Genomic DNA, 13353 nt, shown 5'->3' with positions numbered 1-13353 from the left:
CCTTAACTGCTTATTGTAGATACAGATGACTTTGCTACTTTTGTCTTTTAACCTCACAATAGCTTTTTGTGTGGATGATTTTCTACCTTTAGTTTGTGTTTCTTTTACCAATAAGTTTTTCCTTTGCTGATGTCCATGTTTCATTGTGTTCTTTTCTTCTTTACTTAGAGAAGTCCTTTAACATTTCTTGCAAAGCTGTTTTGTTGATGCTGAATTCTTTTAGCTTTTTCTTGTCTGTGAATCTTTTGATCTCTCCACCAAATCTGAACAAGAGCCTTGCTGTGTAGAGTATTTTTGGTTGCTGGTTTTTTCCTTTCATCACTTTAAATATATCATGCCACTCCCTTCTGGCCTGTAGAGGGTCTGCTGAAAAGTAAGCTAATAGCCTTATGAAAGTTCCTTTGTATGTAATGTGCTGTTTTCCCTTTCTGTCTTTAATATTTGGTCTTTAACTTCCATTTTACCACCTTAATTACAGTGTGCCTTGGTGAGTTCATCTTTGGGTTTATCCTTTATGGAACTCTGCACTTACTGGATATCTGGTTTTCCTCCTAGGTTAGGAAAATTCTCAGCTATTATGTCTTGAATGATGTTCTCAGCTCTCCTTTCTCTCTTTTCTCCTCTTGGACCCTTATAATGCAAACATTAGTGTGTTTGATGGTGGCCCAGAGGTCTCAAATTTTCCTCCTTTATTTTCATTCTTTTCTCTTCTGTCCTTTCCACTACTCTGTCTTCCAGCTCGCTGATTGGTTCCTCTGTATCATATAATCTATTACAGGTTCCTTCTAGTGTATTCTTCACTTCAGTTATTATACTCTTCATCTCTGTGTGGTTATTCTTTATATTTTCTAACACTTTGTAAAAACTTCTAACTTCTCTCTCTGTGCATGCATTCTTCTCCCTTTGATCACCTTTAGCAGTACCACTCTGAATTCTCTCTTCTGCGGATTGCTTATCTCCACTTCACTTAGCTCTTCTTCTGGGGTTTTATATTGTCCTTCATTTGAAACTTGTCCCTCTGTCACCTTATTTTCCTAACTTGTTTTTATTTTTATGTATCTTGTAGGTTGGTTACATTTCCAGGCCTTGGAGAAGTGGCCTTTTTGTAGCAGAAGTTGTACTCTCCCCAGCAGCACACTCCCCTCTCATCACCAGAGTTATATGCTCTAGAGCTTCCCCATATGAGGGCTGCATGGGTCTCTCTGTTGTGGCAGGCTAACTATGTGGCCCTCCTTCAGTTGGTTGCCAGGTCCTGCCTTGTGTGGAGGCTGTCGACAGCTGGTTGTCCTCAGGGATTCTGGGGTTGATTCCTGCCTTTTGGAAGGTCAATCTGGGTCTCTGGTTTAAGGGCCCTGTGGTTCTTGGTTCTAGTGCCTGTGCACTGGTGCATGGGCCTGCATCTTGGGCCCTCTGGTGGACAGGTCCATGTCCAGAAGTAGCTGTTGGCTCAGAGGATCTTAATGCATACTGTTTGCTGGTGTCTGGGGCTTTGTCTGTACACAGTTAGTTCTTTGGCCTGAGGTGTCCCAGAACTGGCACCTGAGTCATGAGCATAATAAGCTAGAGGAAAGATGGCACTTTCCACTGTTCACTTGGTAGAATGAGCTCCCTCAGATGGCTTCCCCCAGTGTCTACATCCCCAAGGTGAGCTGCAGGTGCCTCCTGCCTTTCTGGGAAGCTCTCCAAAATCAGTAGGTTGGTCTGATCCAGGCTCCCATTAAATTACTGCTTCTGACCTGGATGCCAGAGCATGTGAGTTTTCATGTGTGTCCTTTAAAAGTGAAGGCTCTCTTTAATGCAACCCTCTAGGATTTCCAAAAGTAAGCCCCGCTGGCCTTTAACCCAAATGCTCTGGGGGCTTTTCTTTCTGGAATAGGATGTCTGGGCTGGGGAGCCCAATATGGGGCTTGGACCTCTCAGTCCTTTGGGAAAACCTTGGAAGCAATAATCATTCTCCCATTTGCTGATTATTCACCTGAGGACATGGGATTTGACTATATTGTGACTCCACCATTCCTACCCATCTCTTTGTGGTTCCTTCTTTATATCTTTAGCTGTAGAAGATCTTTTCTGGTAGGTTTCAGTGTTTTTCTTTGATGGTTGTTCTGCTAATAGTTGTACTTTTGGTGACCCCATGAGAGGAGGTGTGCTCAAGGTGTTTCTACTCTGCCATTTGCACAGTCTCTAAGAAAAACAATTTTAATTATCTTTTCATAACACTATTTCTATTGTGTACTCCCCTTACTTCTCTTTTGGGAAAATATAGTTATTTGAGCATTCTTCCCTCTTCTCCTTACCTTTGTGTCTATGTTCTAGAGGGCTTGCATGATGCCTAGGCAGTGGGCACATCTGTTTCTTGACCTCTCTCCTTAGCAGCATCTCCTGAAATATCTATTGCCTCATCAGATTCCTGGATGTCAAATCACAAATGGAATTATGTCGCCAAATTCCATTTATCCCCATCACCAAGACCCATCCTATTCAGAGCCTCTGTTGGTTAAATGGGAACTGTTCTGTTGCTCCTGTCTTCAACTATGTCAGCTGAGGAAACTCTGTAGAAATGAAGTCTTCACTGCCCAGTGACTCTCTACCTGAACCACAATGATCACATTCTCTTAATTTTCTTCCTGCCGATTCACACTTTAACCATCTTTTGGTAAGGGTCTCTCTGTTCTTGGTGTCTCTAAACTTATTTTTGTGTATGTGTGCTGTTTCTCTTGGGCTTTGTCTATAAGCTGTTCTGACGATTCACTCATATTTTTATCTGTTTGAAAGAAGAGGGTAATCAGATATATAGGGGAGAGATGTTAATTTAAAAGTGAATAATATTTCAAAAATATAAAAAAGTGTTGGATGGAGATAAACAAGAGACCAGAGTCACAGTATAGAAGAATGAGCAGGCATTACTTTATTATATCACAACTAATATATTAGAAATAACCTGGGCGTCTTCTATCCTGTCTAAGATGTCCTTCCCATGTAGTGCCTAGGGAGCGAAAAGCCAGAATTTGAGAACCAAAGGACAAGGGCTTAGTCTCCTTTAATGTGTGAGCTACAAAACAAGCATTGCTTCTCTTCTAGTATATTCATAGAGAGAAGACAGCAAAGTGGGGTGAAGGGAGGTAGAAGAGTTCCTTCTCGGTGTGTGTTTTGGGGAGATTGATTCATTGATCTTTTCCAACTTTCCTGCACACTTAGCCCTGCTCTGCCTCTTTTCCTCCTTGTCTCTGCCCTTATTCTTACAGTTATTTTCTCTTTCTCTCATTCTCTTTCTCTCATTCTTCCTTTTCTTCTCTTTCACTCCTTTAAATTAAACAGATAGAGCAATGGAAGAGAAGAAGATAACTGTATATGTTTCTTCTTCCCAATTCCAAATCTCTGTAATGTCTTTCTGATCATGATCCAGCTATGAAATCTCATCTGCAACTAAAAAAAAGAAAACAACATAAAATACTGTTTCAAAATAAGACAGTAGAGAGTTGAGACTCCCTCTATTGTGGAGAGTTGGACTCAGCAGTGCCAGGGCTTCCCTACTTCCTGGTGTTTTGCCAGACAGAGGTCTCTGATGATTGTTCCTGTGCTTTATGGCATAATTTACTTCATGGTTTACACGGATGGAAATGACCTCTATATCAGCCCTATGATCCTTCCAGGGTGAAACGAGGGCTCCTTCCTCTCAAAATGTCTCAAAACATTAACACCATGAAGGGAGATCTTGGAGCCTAAGCAAGGGACCAATTAACAGAGCTGGTGTCCCTCCAGTATCCAGGTGGGTGGTTACATACAACTTACGTGGTTTTAATCACTGCTACTTCACTGTGTGTTGTGCTCCCAAGTCCTCTTTTATATGTGATGAGGGAGGCTTGTAAGCATTTATGGCCCTCTTCTTCCACAGCTGGATCATTTCTGCAGGAGGCTGATTGAGTTAACATTGTTAACAAAGGATCATGTTCTCATGCACTAATCTTAGAGTATGGATGAGTGGGATAATCTCAGAAGCCAGAAACTGAAATATCTTTGGTCATTTCTGAATACCTGGGTATACCACAACGTAAAAGGATCACAGGAGAGTAAAGCTCTTCAGAAGTGTTAGGTGAGTCACTAGGAGCTCTGCTCTAAGGAATGTCAAGGGCTTAGGATCCGGAAGAACTTTAAAGATTTACAAATGGCTCAGTATCCTTGTTCTTGAATCCTAAAATTTATGAGAGGTCCTTTTCAATGGCAGCTTGTTAATCTGGAAAAGCAAATCTGTTGAGGGATGCTCTAAATATGTAGGTGGGTGAATACACTTTAGCATAAAGTAGAGGGTTGGAAAATCTCTGACTAATGTGATTAGCATTCAAAATGAGGGAACGCAGACCCAAAGGGAAGAGTTGTGAGTTACTCTTGAGGAGCCTATACTAACTGATTTATTACATTCATCGAGTCCAATTTGAGTAGTTGACAAAAGACTGTGAACTCAATATTGTGAATTCAATATTCCTGAATTGAGTGAATCCAATGCAGCTTTGATTGACAAGTCAGGTTCTAGAGGAAGTGAAGGACCCACATTCAAGAATAAATTATTACTGGGTCTTCTGAGAATAATTCTGTCCATATTGTTCTTGACAAACAAAGGCCCCCAGGGTTTGTTTCCTGGACTGCAAATACATCGGACTTTTAAAAAGCCAACTAAGTAAATATTAGGAAGGGGTATTGATCAAATATCTTAAAGGTTCATCATGTCAAAAAGGCCATTCTTTCATGTTCTCTTTCCATTTCTTTCATTTTTGATTTGCTAAGGAGTGTCAAAAGGAGGTATATGTTGCAATGCATGCTGTATGCATACAGTAAGGCATGAGAAAAAGCTGAAGGAAGAGAGCCAAGATAAACATTACCCCAAGAGAAATTTAACCCAAAACAAAAGAAGAAAGTTGAGGAGTCCTTGATAAATAAAGAGGCAACTAAAGGAAAGTTTTAATTAGAAATGATAGAATCTGGGGTGGTTGAGAAAAATGATTTTGCAATCACTAGGCGCTCTGAGATGACCTATAGCATCACTGGTTTATCATAATTGTCTGTGTGCAGTGGGGTTTGCTGTGGTAATATTATCTCTTAGGCATCTCTGGACACAAGCTTTGCAGTGGTTACCATCTAAAGGCTGCGATTTCTCTTGGCTTCATTTATGCCTGCAAAACATTTTAATACCTCCTGTATTTCTTCCTCCTGAAAGAAGACAAATGCTCCCTCAGTTTGTCTCACTTACTTGGCAATCAGTCGGCATTATATCTTTTCTGTTCATTTCCTGAAATTGTATCTATATGATAAGATATGGTGGTCATGGTATTGACAGCATGTTCAATTATATTGTCGTACCCTGGTCATTTGTACAATAATGCATCTGAAATAGTCCCTGCCTTTCTAGAGATCTTTTGGGAGAGATTCCTGCAAAGACTATGTGGGGGTCTTTCTGGATTTCTGACTTGCTGCCCACTTCCTGGCTGGTCATCACTCCCCAAAGTTTGTATTTTTCTCATACCACATTTTATCTCTTGCCTTGTATTATGCCTATATGGGCATAACATTTCTCTTCTCTCTTCCTGAGCTCTAGGCTCCTTATTGGATCATTTACATCATCTGAACCACCAGGTACAATGCTTAGCACTCTATAGTTGTTTAGAAATACAATTAGTGCAGCAGTTAATATCATTTTAGCAAGCAAGTGAGTGCAGATATTAAGATGGGGCTTTGAGTTCGAGTGTCTGGATTTGAATCCAGTTCTATTCTTCAAGGTTTCTGTGACCTTGGGCTATTTACTGCTCTCGATAACAAATTTCCTCATTTGTAAAGTGGGCATAATAAAAGTCCTTATCTTATAAGGCTGTTGGATAAATTAAAATGAGATAAAACGTAAGGACTTAAAATAGCACCTGGAACATAGTACACACTCAATAAATGTTAGCTCCCTAATAGCATGCCTTTATTTTGGGGGTAAGTTCAATCATATTAGAACAACAAATAAAAAAAAAACAAATCAAGTAGCTTGGGGTTTTACAAAATTGGGCAGTTACAAGCTTGAAAACCAAAAGTTTCATAGAAATATTATCTGTAAAGGTGTTTCTGGTAATATGGTGGGTAATACGTTCAGAGAAACTGATAATGCTAGATAACATCTGAAACACATTTTTTTTGGACTGAATCACTGAGAAAGCAAATAAACTTTTTCCACATATAGCAATAACAAGAAAAAGCATAAACCTGCGAGTGTAGGGGCTGGGGCCAGTATTTCCTCAGGAGGCATCTACTAATCCCTGGTACCCTAGGTACTGATGTCTAATAGGCATGTATATGGGACACAGGAGAAAAAGACAGCATGTGTGGTTGGATTAGAGGGAATACCCCCATCCCAAGCCACTAATAACAGGGACTCGGAAAGGGTGACATTGTCAGAAGGTACATGAGGAAAGCCTACTCCACAAACTAAAACAGTGAAGGACACTGTCTCAGGTTTAGTTTGGGAGGAAGAGAAAAACTGAATAAGACTTCCCTGATAATTTTTTTAAAATTTAGTTTTAATGAGATAAAGTTGACATATAACATTGTTTAACTTTAAGATATTCAACATGTTGATTTGATACATTTACATATTGCCATATTTTTACCACTCTAGCATTAGCTAACACCTGTTTCACATCGCATAATTATTGTTTCTTTTTTGGTGGTGGGAACAATTGTGACATTGTCTCTTTGGAACTGTGAAGTTTGAAATAGAGTTTGCTGTCTATAGTCACTATGCAGTGCTTTAGACCTCTAGGACCTACCTAGTAATTGCGTTTGTACTCTTAAACCTCATATCTCCAATTCCCCCACCCTGCAACCTCTGGTGACCACCATTCTATTATGTGTTTTTATTAATTTGGGTTTTTTAGAATCCACATTATAAATGTTACCACATTGTCTTTCTTTAGCTGACTTATCTCAGAGTAATACCCTCAAGTTCCAACCATGTTTTCACAAATGGCCAGATTTTCTTCTTCATGGCTGAATAATAATCCATTGCAGATTTCTCTCTCTCTCTCTTTCACTCTCTCTCTCATCTATCTATATCTTTATCTATATCTATGTATATCTATCATCTATCTATCATCTATCTATCTGTCTATCTATCTACCTACCTACCTATCATCTATCTATCATCTATCATCAGTCTATTATGTCTACATATCTATCATCTGTCTATCATCTATCTGTCATCATTATTATCTCTATCTATCTATCTATCTATCTATCTATCATCTATCATCATCATCATCTATCATCTATCATCTCTCTATCTATATCGCTCTCTGTATATCATGTCTTTATTATCCATTCATCCTTGACAGACATTTTGGTTGCTTTTATCTTGGCTATTGTGAATAATTCTTCAATAAACATGTGAAGAGAAAGAGCCTTCATTATCTTTCAATATGGTCCTTCTAGATCCATTTTACTGAGTGTTTTTCCCCCACACATTGAGGGTTTTAATCATGAAAGAATGTTGTATTATGTCAACTACTTTTTCTACATCTACTGAAATGATCCTATGATTTTAAACTTTTACACTGTTAAGGTGGTGTATCACATTTATTGTTCTGTGTATGTTGAACTGTCCTTGAATGTCAGGGATATTATCCACTTAATATTGGTATATGATCCCTTAATATGTTGTTGAATTTGTTTTGCAAAATTTTGTTGAAAACTTTTGCATCTGTATTCATCAGGTATATTGGTGTATAGTTTTCTTTTCTTGTGCTGTCCTTTTCTGGTTTTGATATCAGGATAATACTGACCTCATAAAACGAGGTCGGAAATATTTTCTCCTGTTCAATTTTTTTGGAAGAGTTTGAGAAGATGTGTCATTAAATCTTCTTTAAATCTTTGGTAGAATTCACCAGAGAAGCCATGTGATTCTGGGGTTTTCTGTGTTAGCAGGGTTTTGACTACTGTTGAAATCCCTTACTCATTATAGTTCTATTCAGATTTTCCATTTCTTCTTGATTCAATCTTGTAGCTTTTGTATTTTCTAGGAAATCATTCATTTCCTCTATGTTATTCACTATACAGGCACATAATTGTTCATAGTAGCCTCTTAAAAACTTGTATGTTTCTGTAGTATCTTTTGTAACGTGTCCTCTTTCACTTCTGATTTAATGTATTCAAGTCTTCTGTCTTTTTCCCTTAGTCCAGCTAATGGTTTGTCAATTTTGTTCACACTTTTGAAAACCAGCTCTTATCCTCATTGATGTAAAAAATGTTTCTCTGGCTTTTATTTATTTCCACTGGGATCTTTTTTTATTTCCTTCCTTCTGCTAACTTCAGACTTAGTTCATTCTTTGTTACTAGGTCCTTGAAGTATGAATTTGTGGGACAAATCGAATGTTATTTCCCAAGGAGATTTTCAAGAACACCTACTCCACCATCCTCATTTCAAATACCAGGCCCAGCATGATTCATGGAGTTCTTCAAGCATTGAGTTAAGGGAGAATGACAGCTAGAGAATCTTGAAAAGAGCATTCAGTGCCTGATGTAAAAGTATTCTTTTGGCCTGAAGACTTAGTCCTTTCCTATTCTGGACTGGTTCCATTAAGAAGAAGAGAAAAGGACTTCCAAAAATTCTGCCTCAGTATCTAATCCCCATGTCTGTTGCTCAAGCATCCTGACCCTCATGTGACCTCAAGTCATTTTAATTTGTAGGAGAAATCTTCAACCTTGGAACCATGGATAGATTTGGGGGAGATTAAGAATCTACTAAAACCATTTATAATGTTTTGTAAGTGGTAGCAGTTTGCTGGGTGGAGTGTCCCAAGTTTCCAACACATTCTGAAAAGTATCACTGACTCAAAGAAGATCAAGAATGACTGTTCAAGATGCTTTAACTGCTAAGTATAAGGAAAGAAAAAATCTGCACCTTCAAGGAAGGGAGCATAATGGGTCATTCAACTTCGTCTCATATAACTTCTCAGAAGCCTTCCTAGATCAATAAGTTGGTTAAGTCGCATCTATTTCCAAGCTGCTTCTGGATGTGTGACTCTTCCCATTGGCCCATTACATTATGTTTATATCTCTCCAGGCTTTATGAAAGCAGAAAGACTGTTACAGAATTGTCTACCTTCCCTGATTAGAGACTAATTGAATGTTGCTTCTCAAGGCGATGTTCAAGAACACATTCTCAACATGCTCATTTTACATATGAGACCCAGCATGATTTAGGGAGTTCTTCAAACATTGACTTAATATCAGAGTCATCCCTGACCAGAACATTCTTTTCACCCTAGAAAGAGATGACAGATTTTCCTAATTTGGTCTGTTTCTAATTCTCATATGTTTGTAAAATCTGGAATGGGAAAGCATGAAATCAATGCATTTAATGGATATATACTAAAAATGCCCATTTGCTGTCTTGTCCCTGCAAAGAGAATTACAATATATCCCCAAGGGACTTTTTCAGTTGAGGTTTTCAATTATGTGTGAAAGGCACAGGTTAACTCAACATTGATGATTCAAAGTTGTATATTAGTCAGCTGCATGACTGAAAAAAAAAGAACATTTTTTTTGTTTGTAGCATGAAACCATCTCCTTCTCTCATGTTTTTCACAGCAGACGGCACCAAGCAGGTCCATGGAAGGGGATAGAAATCACACCTCTGTGGCCATGTTTGTTCTCCTGGGACTCACAGATGATAAAAAGCTGCAGCTCATCCTCTTTCCAATCTTCCTAGGGATTTACCTTGTGACCTTAATCTGGAACCTGGGTCTTATCATCCTAATCAGGATGGACTCCCACCTCCACACACCTATGTACTTTTTTTTTCAGTTTCCTGTCTTTTATTGACATCTGTTACTCATCTTGTGTCACCCCAAGGATGATTTCAGATTTCTTAAAAGTTGAAAAGATGATTTCCTTCACAGCCTGTGCCACCCAGTACTTTGTTGGCTCCTGGATGGGTCTGTCAGAGTGTTGCCTCTTGGCCGTCATGGCCTATGACAGGTGTGTTGCTATTGGCAGCCCTCTGCAGTACTCAGCCATCATGGCCCCTGGCCTCTGCCAGAGGATGGTTGCTGGGGCCTTTGGGGGTGGTTTCCTTGGAAGCTTCATTCAAACTCTCCCTTGCTTTCATCTCAATTTCTGTGGGCCAAATATCATTCAGCATTTCTTCTGTGACACGCTCCAGGTTATTTCCTTGTCTTGCTCCAATCCCTTCATCAGCCAAATGATACTTTTTCTGGTTTCTATTGTTTTAGGGTTAGGTTCTTTTCTTGTTATCCTCTTATCCTATGGTTTCATTGCAGTTTCTATTTTGAAAATACCCTCCATCAAAGGTAGTGTCAAGGCGTTCAGTACCTGCTCCTCCCATGTGGCAGCTGTGACACTCTTATATGGCACAAGCCTCTCCGTGTACCTGCTTCCTAGCTCTAGCCACCCCAAGAAGCAGGACAAGGTGCTGTCCGTGTTCTATGTTATCCTTATCCCTGTGTTAAACCCCTTTATATATAGTCTGAGAAACAAAGAGACTAAAGAGGCCCTCAAGAGAGCAATAAAGAGGGCCACACATTTTCCTCAGTACAAATAATATTTGTGCTGGTATTATTACCCTTATAAAGAAGAAAGGTGTAAGAATATGTAAGAGAAACTTTGTAGGAGACAGGAATAACCAGGTAGAGAGTTGAGTGAAAATCTGGCTTCCTGTTTTTTTGGTGCTATTTTTTTAAATTTTGTTCTTTTATTTATTTATTTATTTATTTGAGGTATAGTTGATGTACAATATTTTATATGTTTCAGGTGCACAACATAATGATCCACAATTTGTAAAGTTGTTATTCCTTTTATATTATTGTAAAATGTTGTCTGTATTCCCTGCGTTGTGCAATATACCTTTGTAGCTTATTTATTTTATACCTCGTAGTTCATGTCTCTTATCCCCCTCCACATTTCTTGCCCTTTCCCTTTTCCTTCTTCCCTCTTTCCGCTGTCAACCACTAGTTCATTCTCTATATCTGTGAGTCTTTTTCTGTTTTGTTATATTCACTGTTTGTTTTATTTTTTAGGTTTCCTATATAAGTGGTATCATACAGTATTTTTCCTTCTCTATCTGACTTATTTCACTTAGCATAACCATTCCAAGTCCATCCACATTGCTGCAAGTGGCAAAATTTTATTTTTTTTAATGGGTGAGTAGAATTCCATTGTGTGTGTGTGTATATATACATACACCCACAGAATATGTATATCACATCTTCTTTATCCATTCATCTGCTGATGGACACTTAGGTTGCTTTCATATCTTGGCAATTGTAAATAATGCTGCTATGAACATTGGGGCTCATGTATATTTTCTAACTAGTGTTTTCATTCTTTTGAACCTATGCTGCTCATGAATGGAATTGCTGGGTCATATGGTTGTTCTATATTTAGATTTTTGAGAACCCACCCCCCCAATACTGTTTTCCATAGTAGCTGCTGGTACCATTATATTTAACTGCCACCACCAAGCGATCTGTCTGAGGCAGTGCCACTTATGCTGAATTCAGTTTAAAAAGCCTGTTTCCATGCTTAGACGTAGGTAGAAAAAACCCTACCCTGAAAACAGGATTCTGATAGATATTATATGCAGTGAAATGACAAGTACCCAGGAAGCCAAACACACTATTCTTTTCTTTCACCAATTTTCTTTATTGTTAAAATTAAGCGTTTATTTTCATATCAATAAAAATAAAATATTACTAATGTATAAAATTAAATATGTGAAAATTAGTTTTAAAATGAACAATATACTCAATCTGGAACAGAATGTGTGTGTGTGAGATGCGTGCACACACACACACACACACACAGAGAACAAGAGAGAAGGAAAGAGAGAGATGGAAGGAGAAAGAGAGAGAAGTAGGAGAGGAGGAAAGAAAAGGAAAAGAAAGGAGAGGACAGGCGAGGAGGACAAAGATTTGTCTGCCTTTATTTCCAAGTAACCTCCTCCTTCCAACTTACGCCTTGAGCCTGTGACGTGAATTGTGAAAAAGAAATGAAAGAAAGAATGATAGAAAGAAAAGGCACTTTTAAGGTCAAGAGTAAGAGAGATGCTCAGAGGGCAGAAACGCCAAAGTTGTCAATTACTGGGCATAGGTGGGCCTGCAGCACTCTTCATGGAAACTTCTCAGAGACCAGAAAAGACCTCAGAGATGAAGGCTGTCAGGTTGTGTGTAGACAACCTGAGTTGGACCCTGAGTCCCATAGAGCTGGGCCTCCCAGAGGTTCCAGGACCTTAAGTTTGACCAGGCAGCAGAAGAGCCACACACAGCTATCACAGAGTCTCAGAGTCCAATCAAGAGAAATAAAAAAGAATTTTAAAAAAGATGTTTTTTCAGACAGGAGATTATTGACTAAGTTTTACACCTATCACCTTAGTACTTCCAGTACATTGTATAATTCATATAGTTACATTGCATAGATGTGATTTTTTTTTCTATTAACAGATGAAGTTGACAGCTGGGAAATTATCCCTTTTACAGATAGGCTTTTGGGGGCATATTGAGGTCTGCCATGTTGTTCCTAGTGTAGCAACAACCCATCTTTCTTTATTTTTTTTATTGTATTTTATTTTATTGTATTGTATTTTTATTTTTTTCGATCTTTATTGGGGTATAATAGCTTTACACTGTTGTGCCAGTTTCCACTGTACAACAAAGAGAATCAGCTGTATTTATACATATACCCCCATATCCCTTCCCTCTTGAGCCTCCCTCCCAAGCCTTCCTCCCACCCCTCTAGGTCATCACCAGGCATCAAGTTGATCTCCCTGTGTTAGGCAGTTGCTTCCAACTAGCTATCTATTTTACATTTGGTAGTATATAAATGTCAATGCTACTCTTTCACTTTGTTCCAGCTTCTCTTTCCCCACCTCCCCATGTCCTCAAGTCTGTTCTCTACATCTGTGTCTTTATTCTTCCTCTGCCATTCTGTTCACCAGTACCATTTTTTTTAGATTCCATATATATGTGTTAGCATAGGAACAACCAATCTTTAATTTTTCAAAGTGTGATTTGTGGAAATGAATGGTTCTTGCTGACCAGAAACATGTCCTCCATTGCTTGGCCATGGCTCCCAAACTCTATGTTTTGGTCTTATATCTGTAAAACTATGTCAAGAATCTGTTCAGTTTTAAAAATTAAGTTCTTACATTTTTTATAGAGGCATATATATGTACTACCCAATTAGCAGGAGTTAAATTATGTAATTAACTCACTGCCCACACACCTCCTTCTCCCTAGCAGTGACATCAGCTGAAGTAGATCCAACCAAGAATGGGACCTTCCAAAAACATCTCTATATCCATAGTAA

The 13353-nt window shown here is 38.6% G+C and overlaps 1 pseudogene; it reads left to right on the top strand.

The window, feature by feature from the left end:
- The first annotated feature begins 1614 nt into the window (after positions 1–1614).
- On the top strand, positions 1615–10591 carry LOC130848707 (olfactory receptor 5A1-like; annotated as a pseudogene).
- The last annotated feature ends 2762 nt before the right edge of the window (positions 10592–13353 follow it).

The sequence above is a fragment of the Hippopotamus amphibius genome, chromosome 3 (genome assembly GCF_030028045.1).
Source record: "Hippopotamus amphibius kiboko isolate mHipAmp2 chromosome 3, mHipAmp2.hap2, whole genome shotgun sequence".
Lineage (NCBI taxonomy): Eukaryota > Metazoa > Chordata > Mammalia > Artiodactyla > Hippopotamidae > Hippopotamus > Hippopotamus amphibius.
The sequence above is the reverse complement of the archived record's forward strand: the minus strand, read 5'-3'. Positions and strand labels throughout refer to the sequence as shown.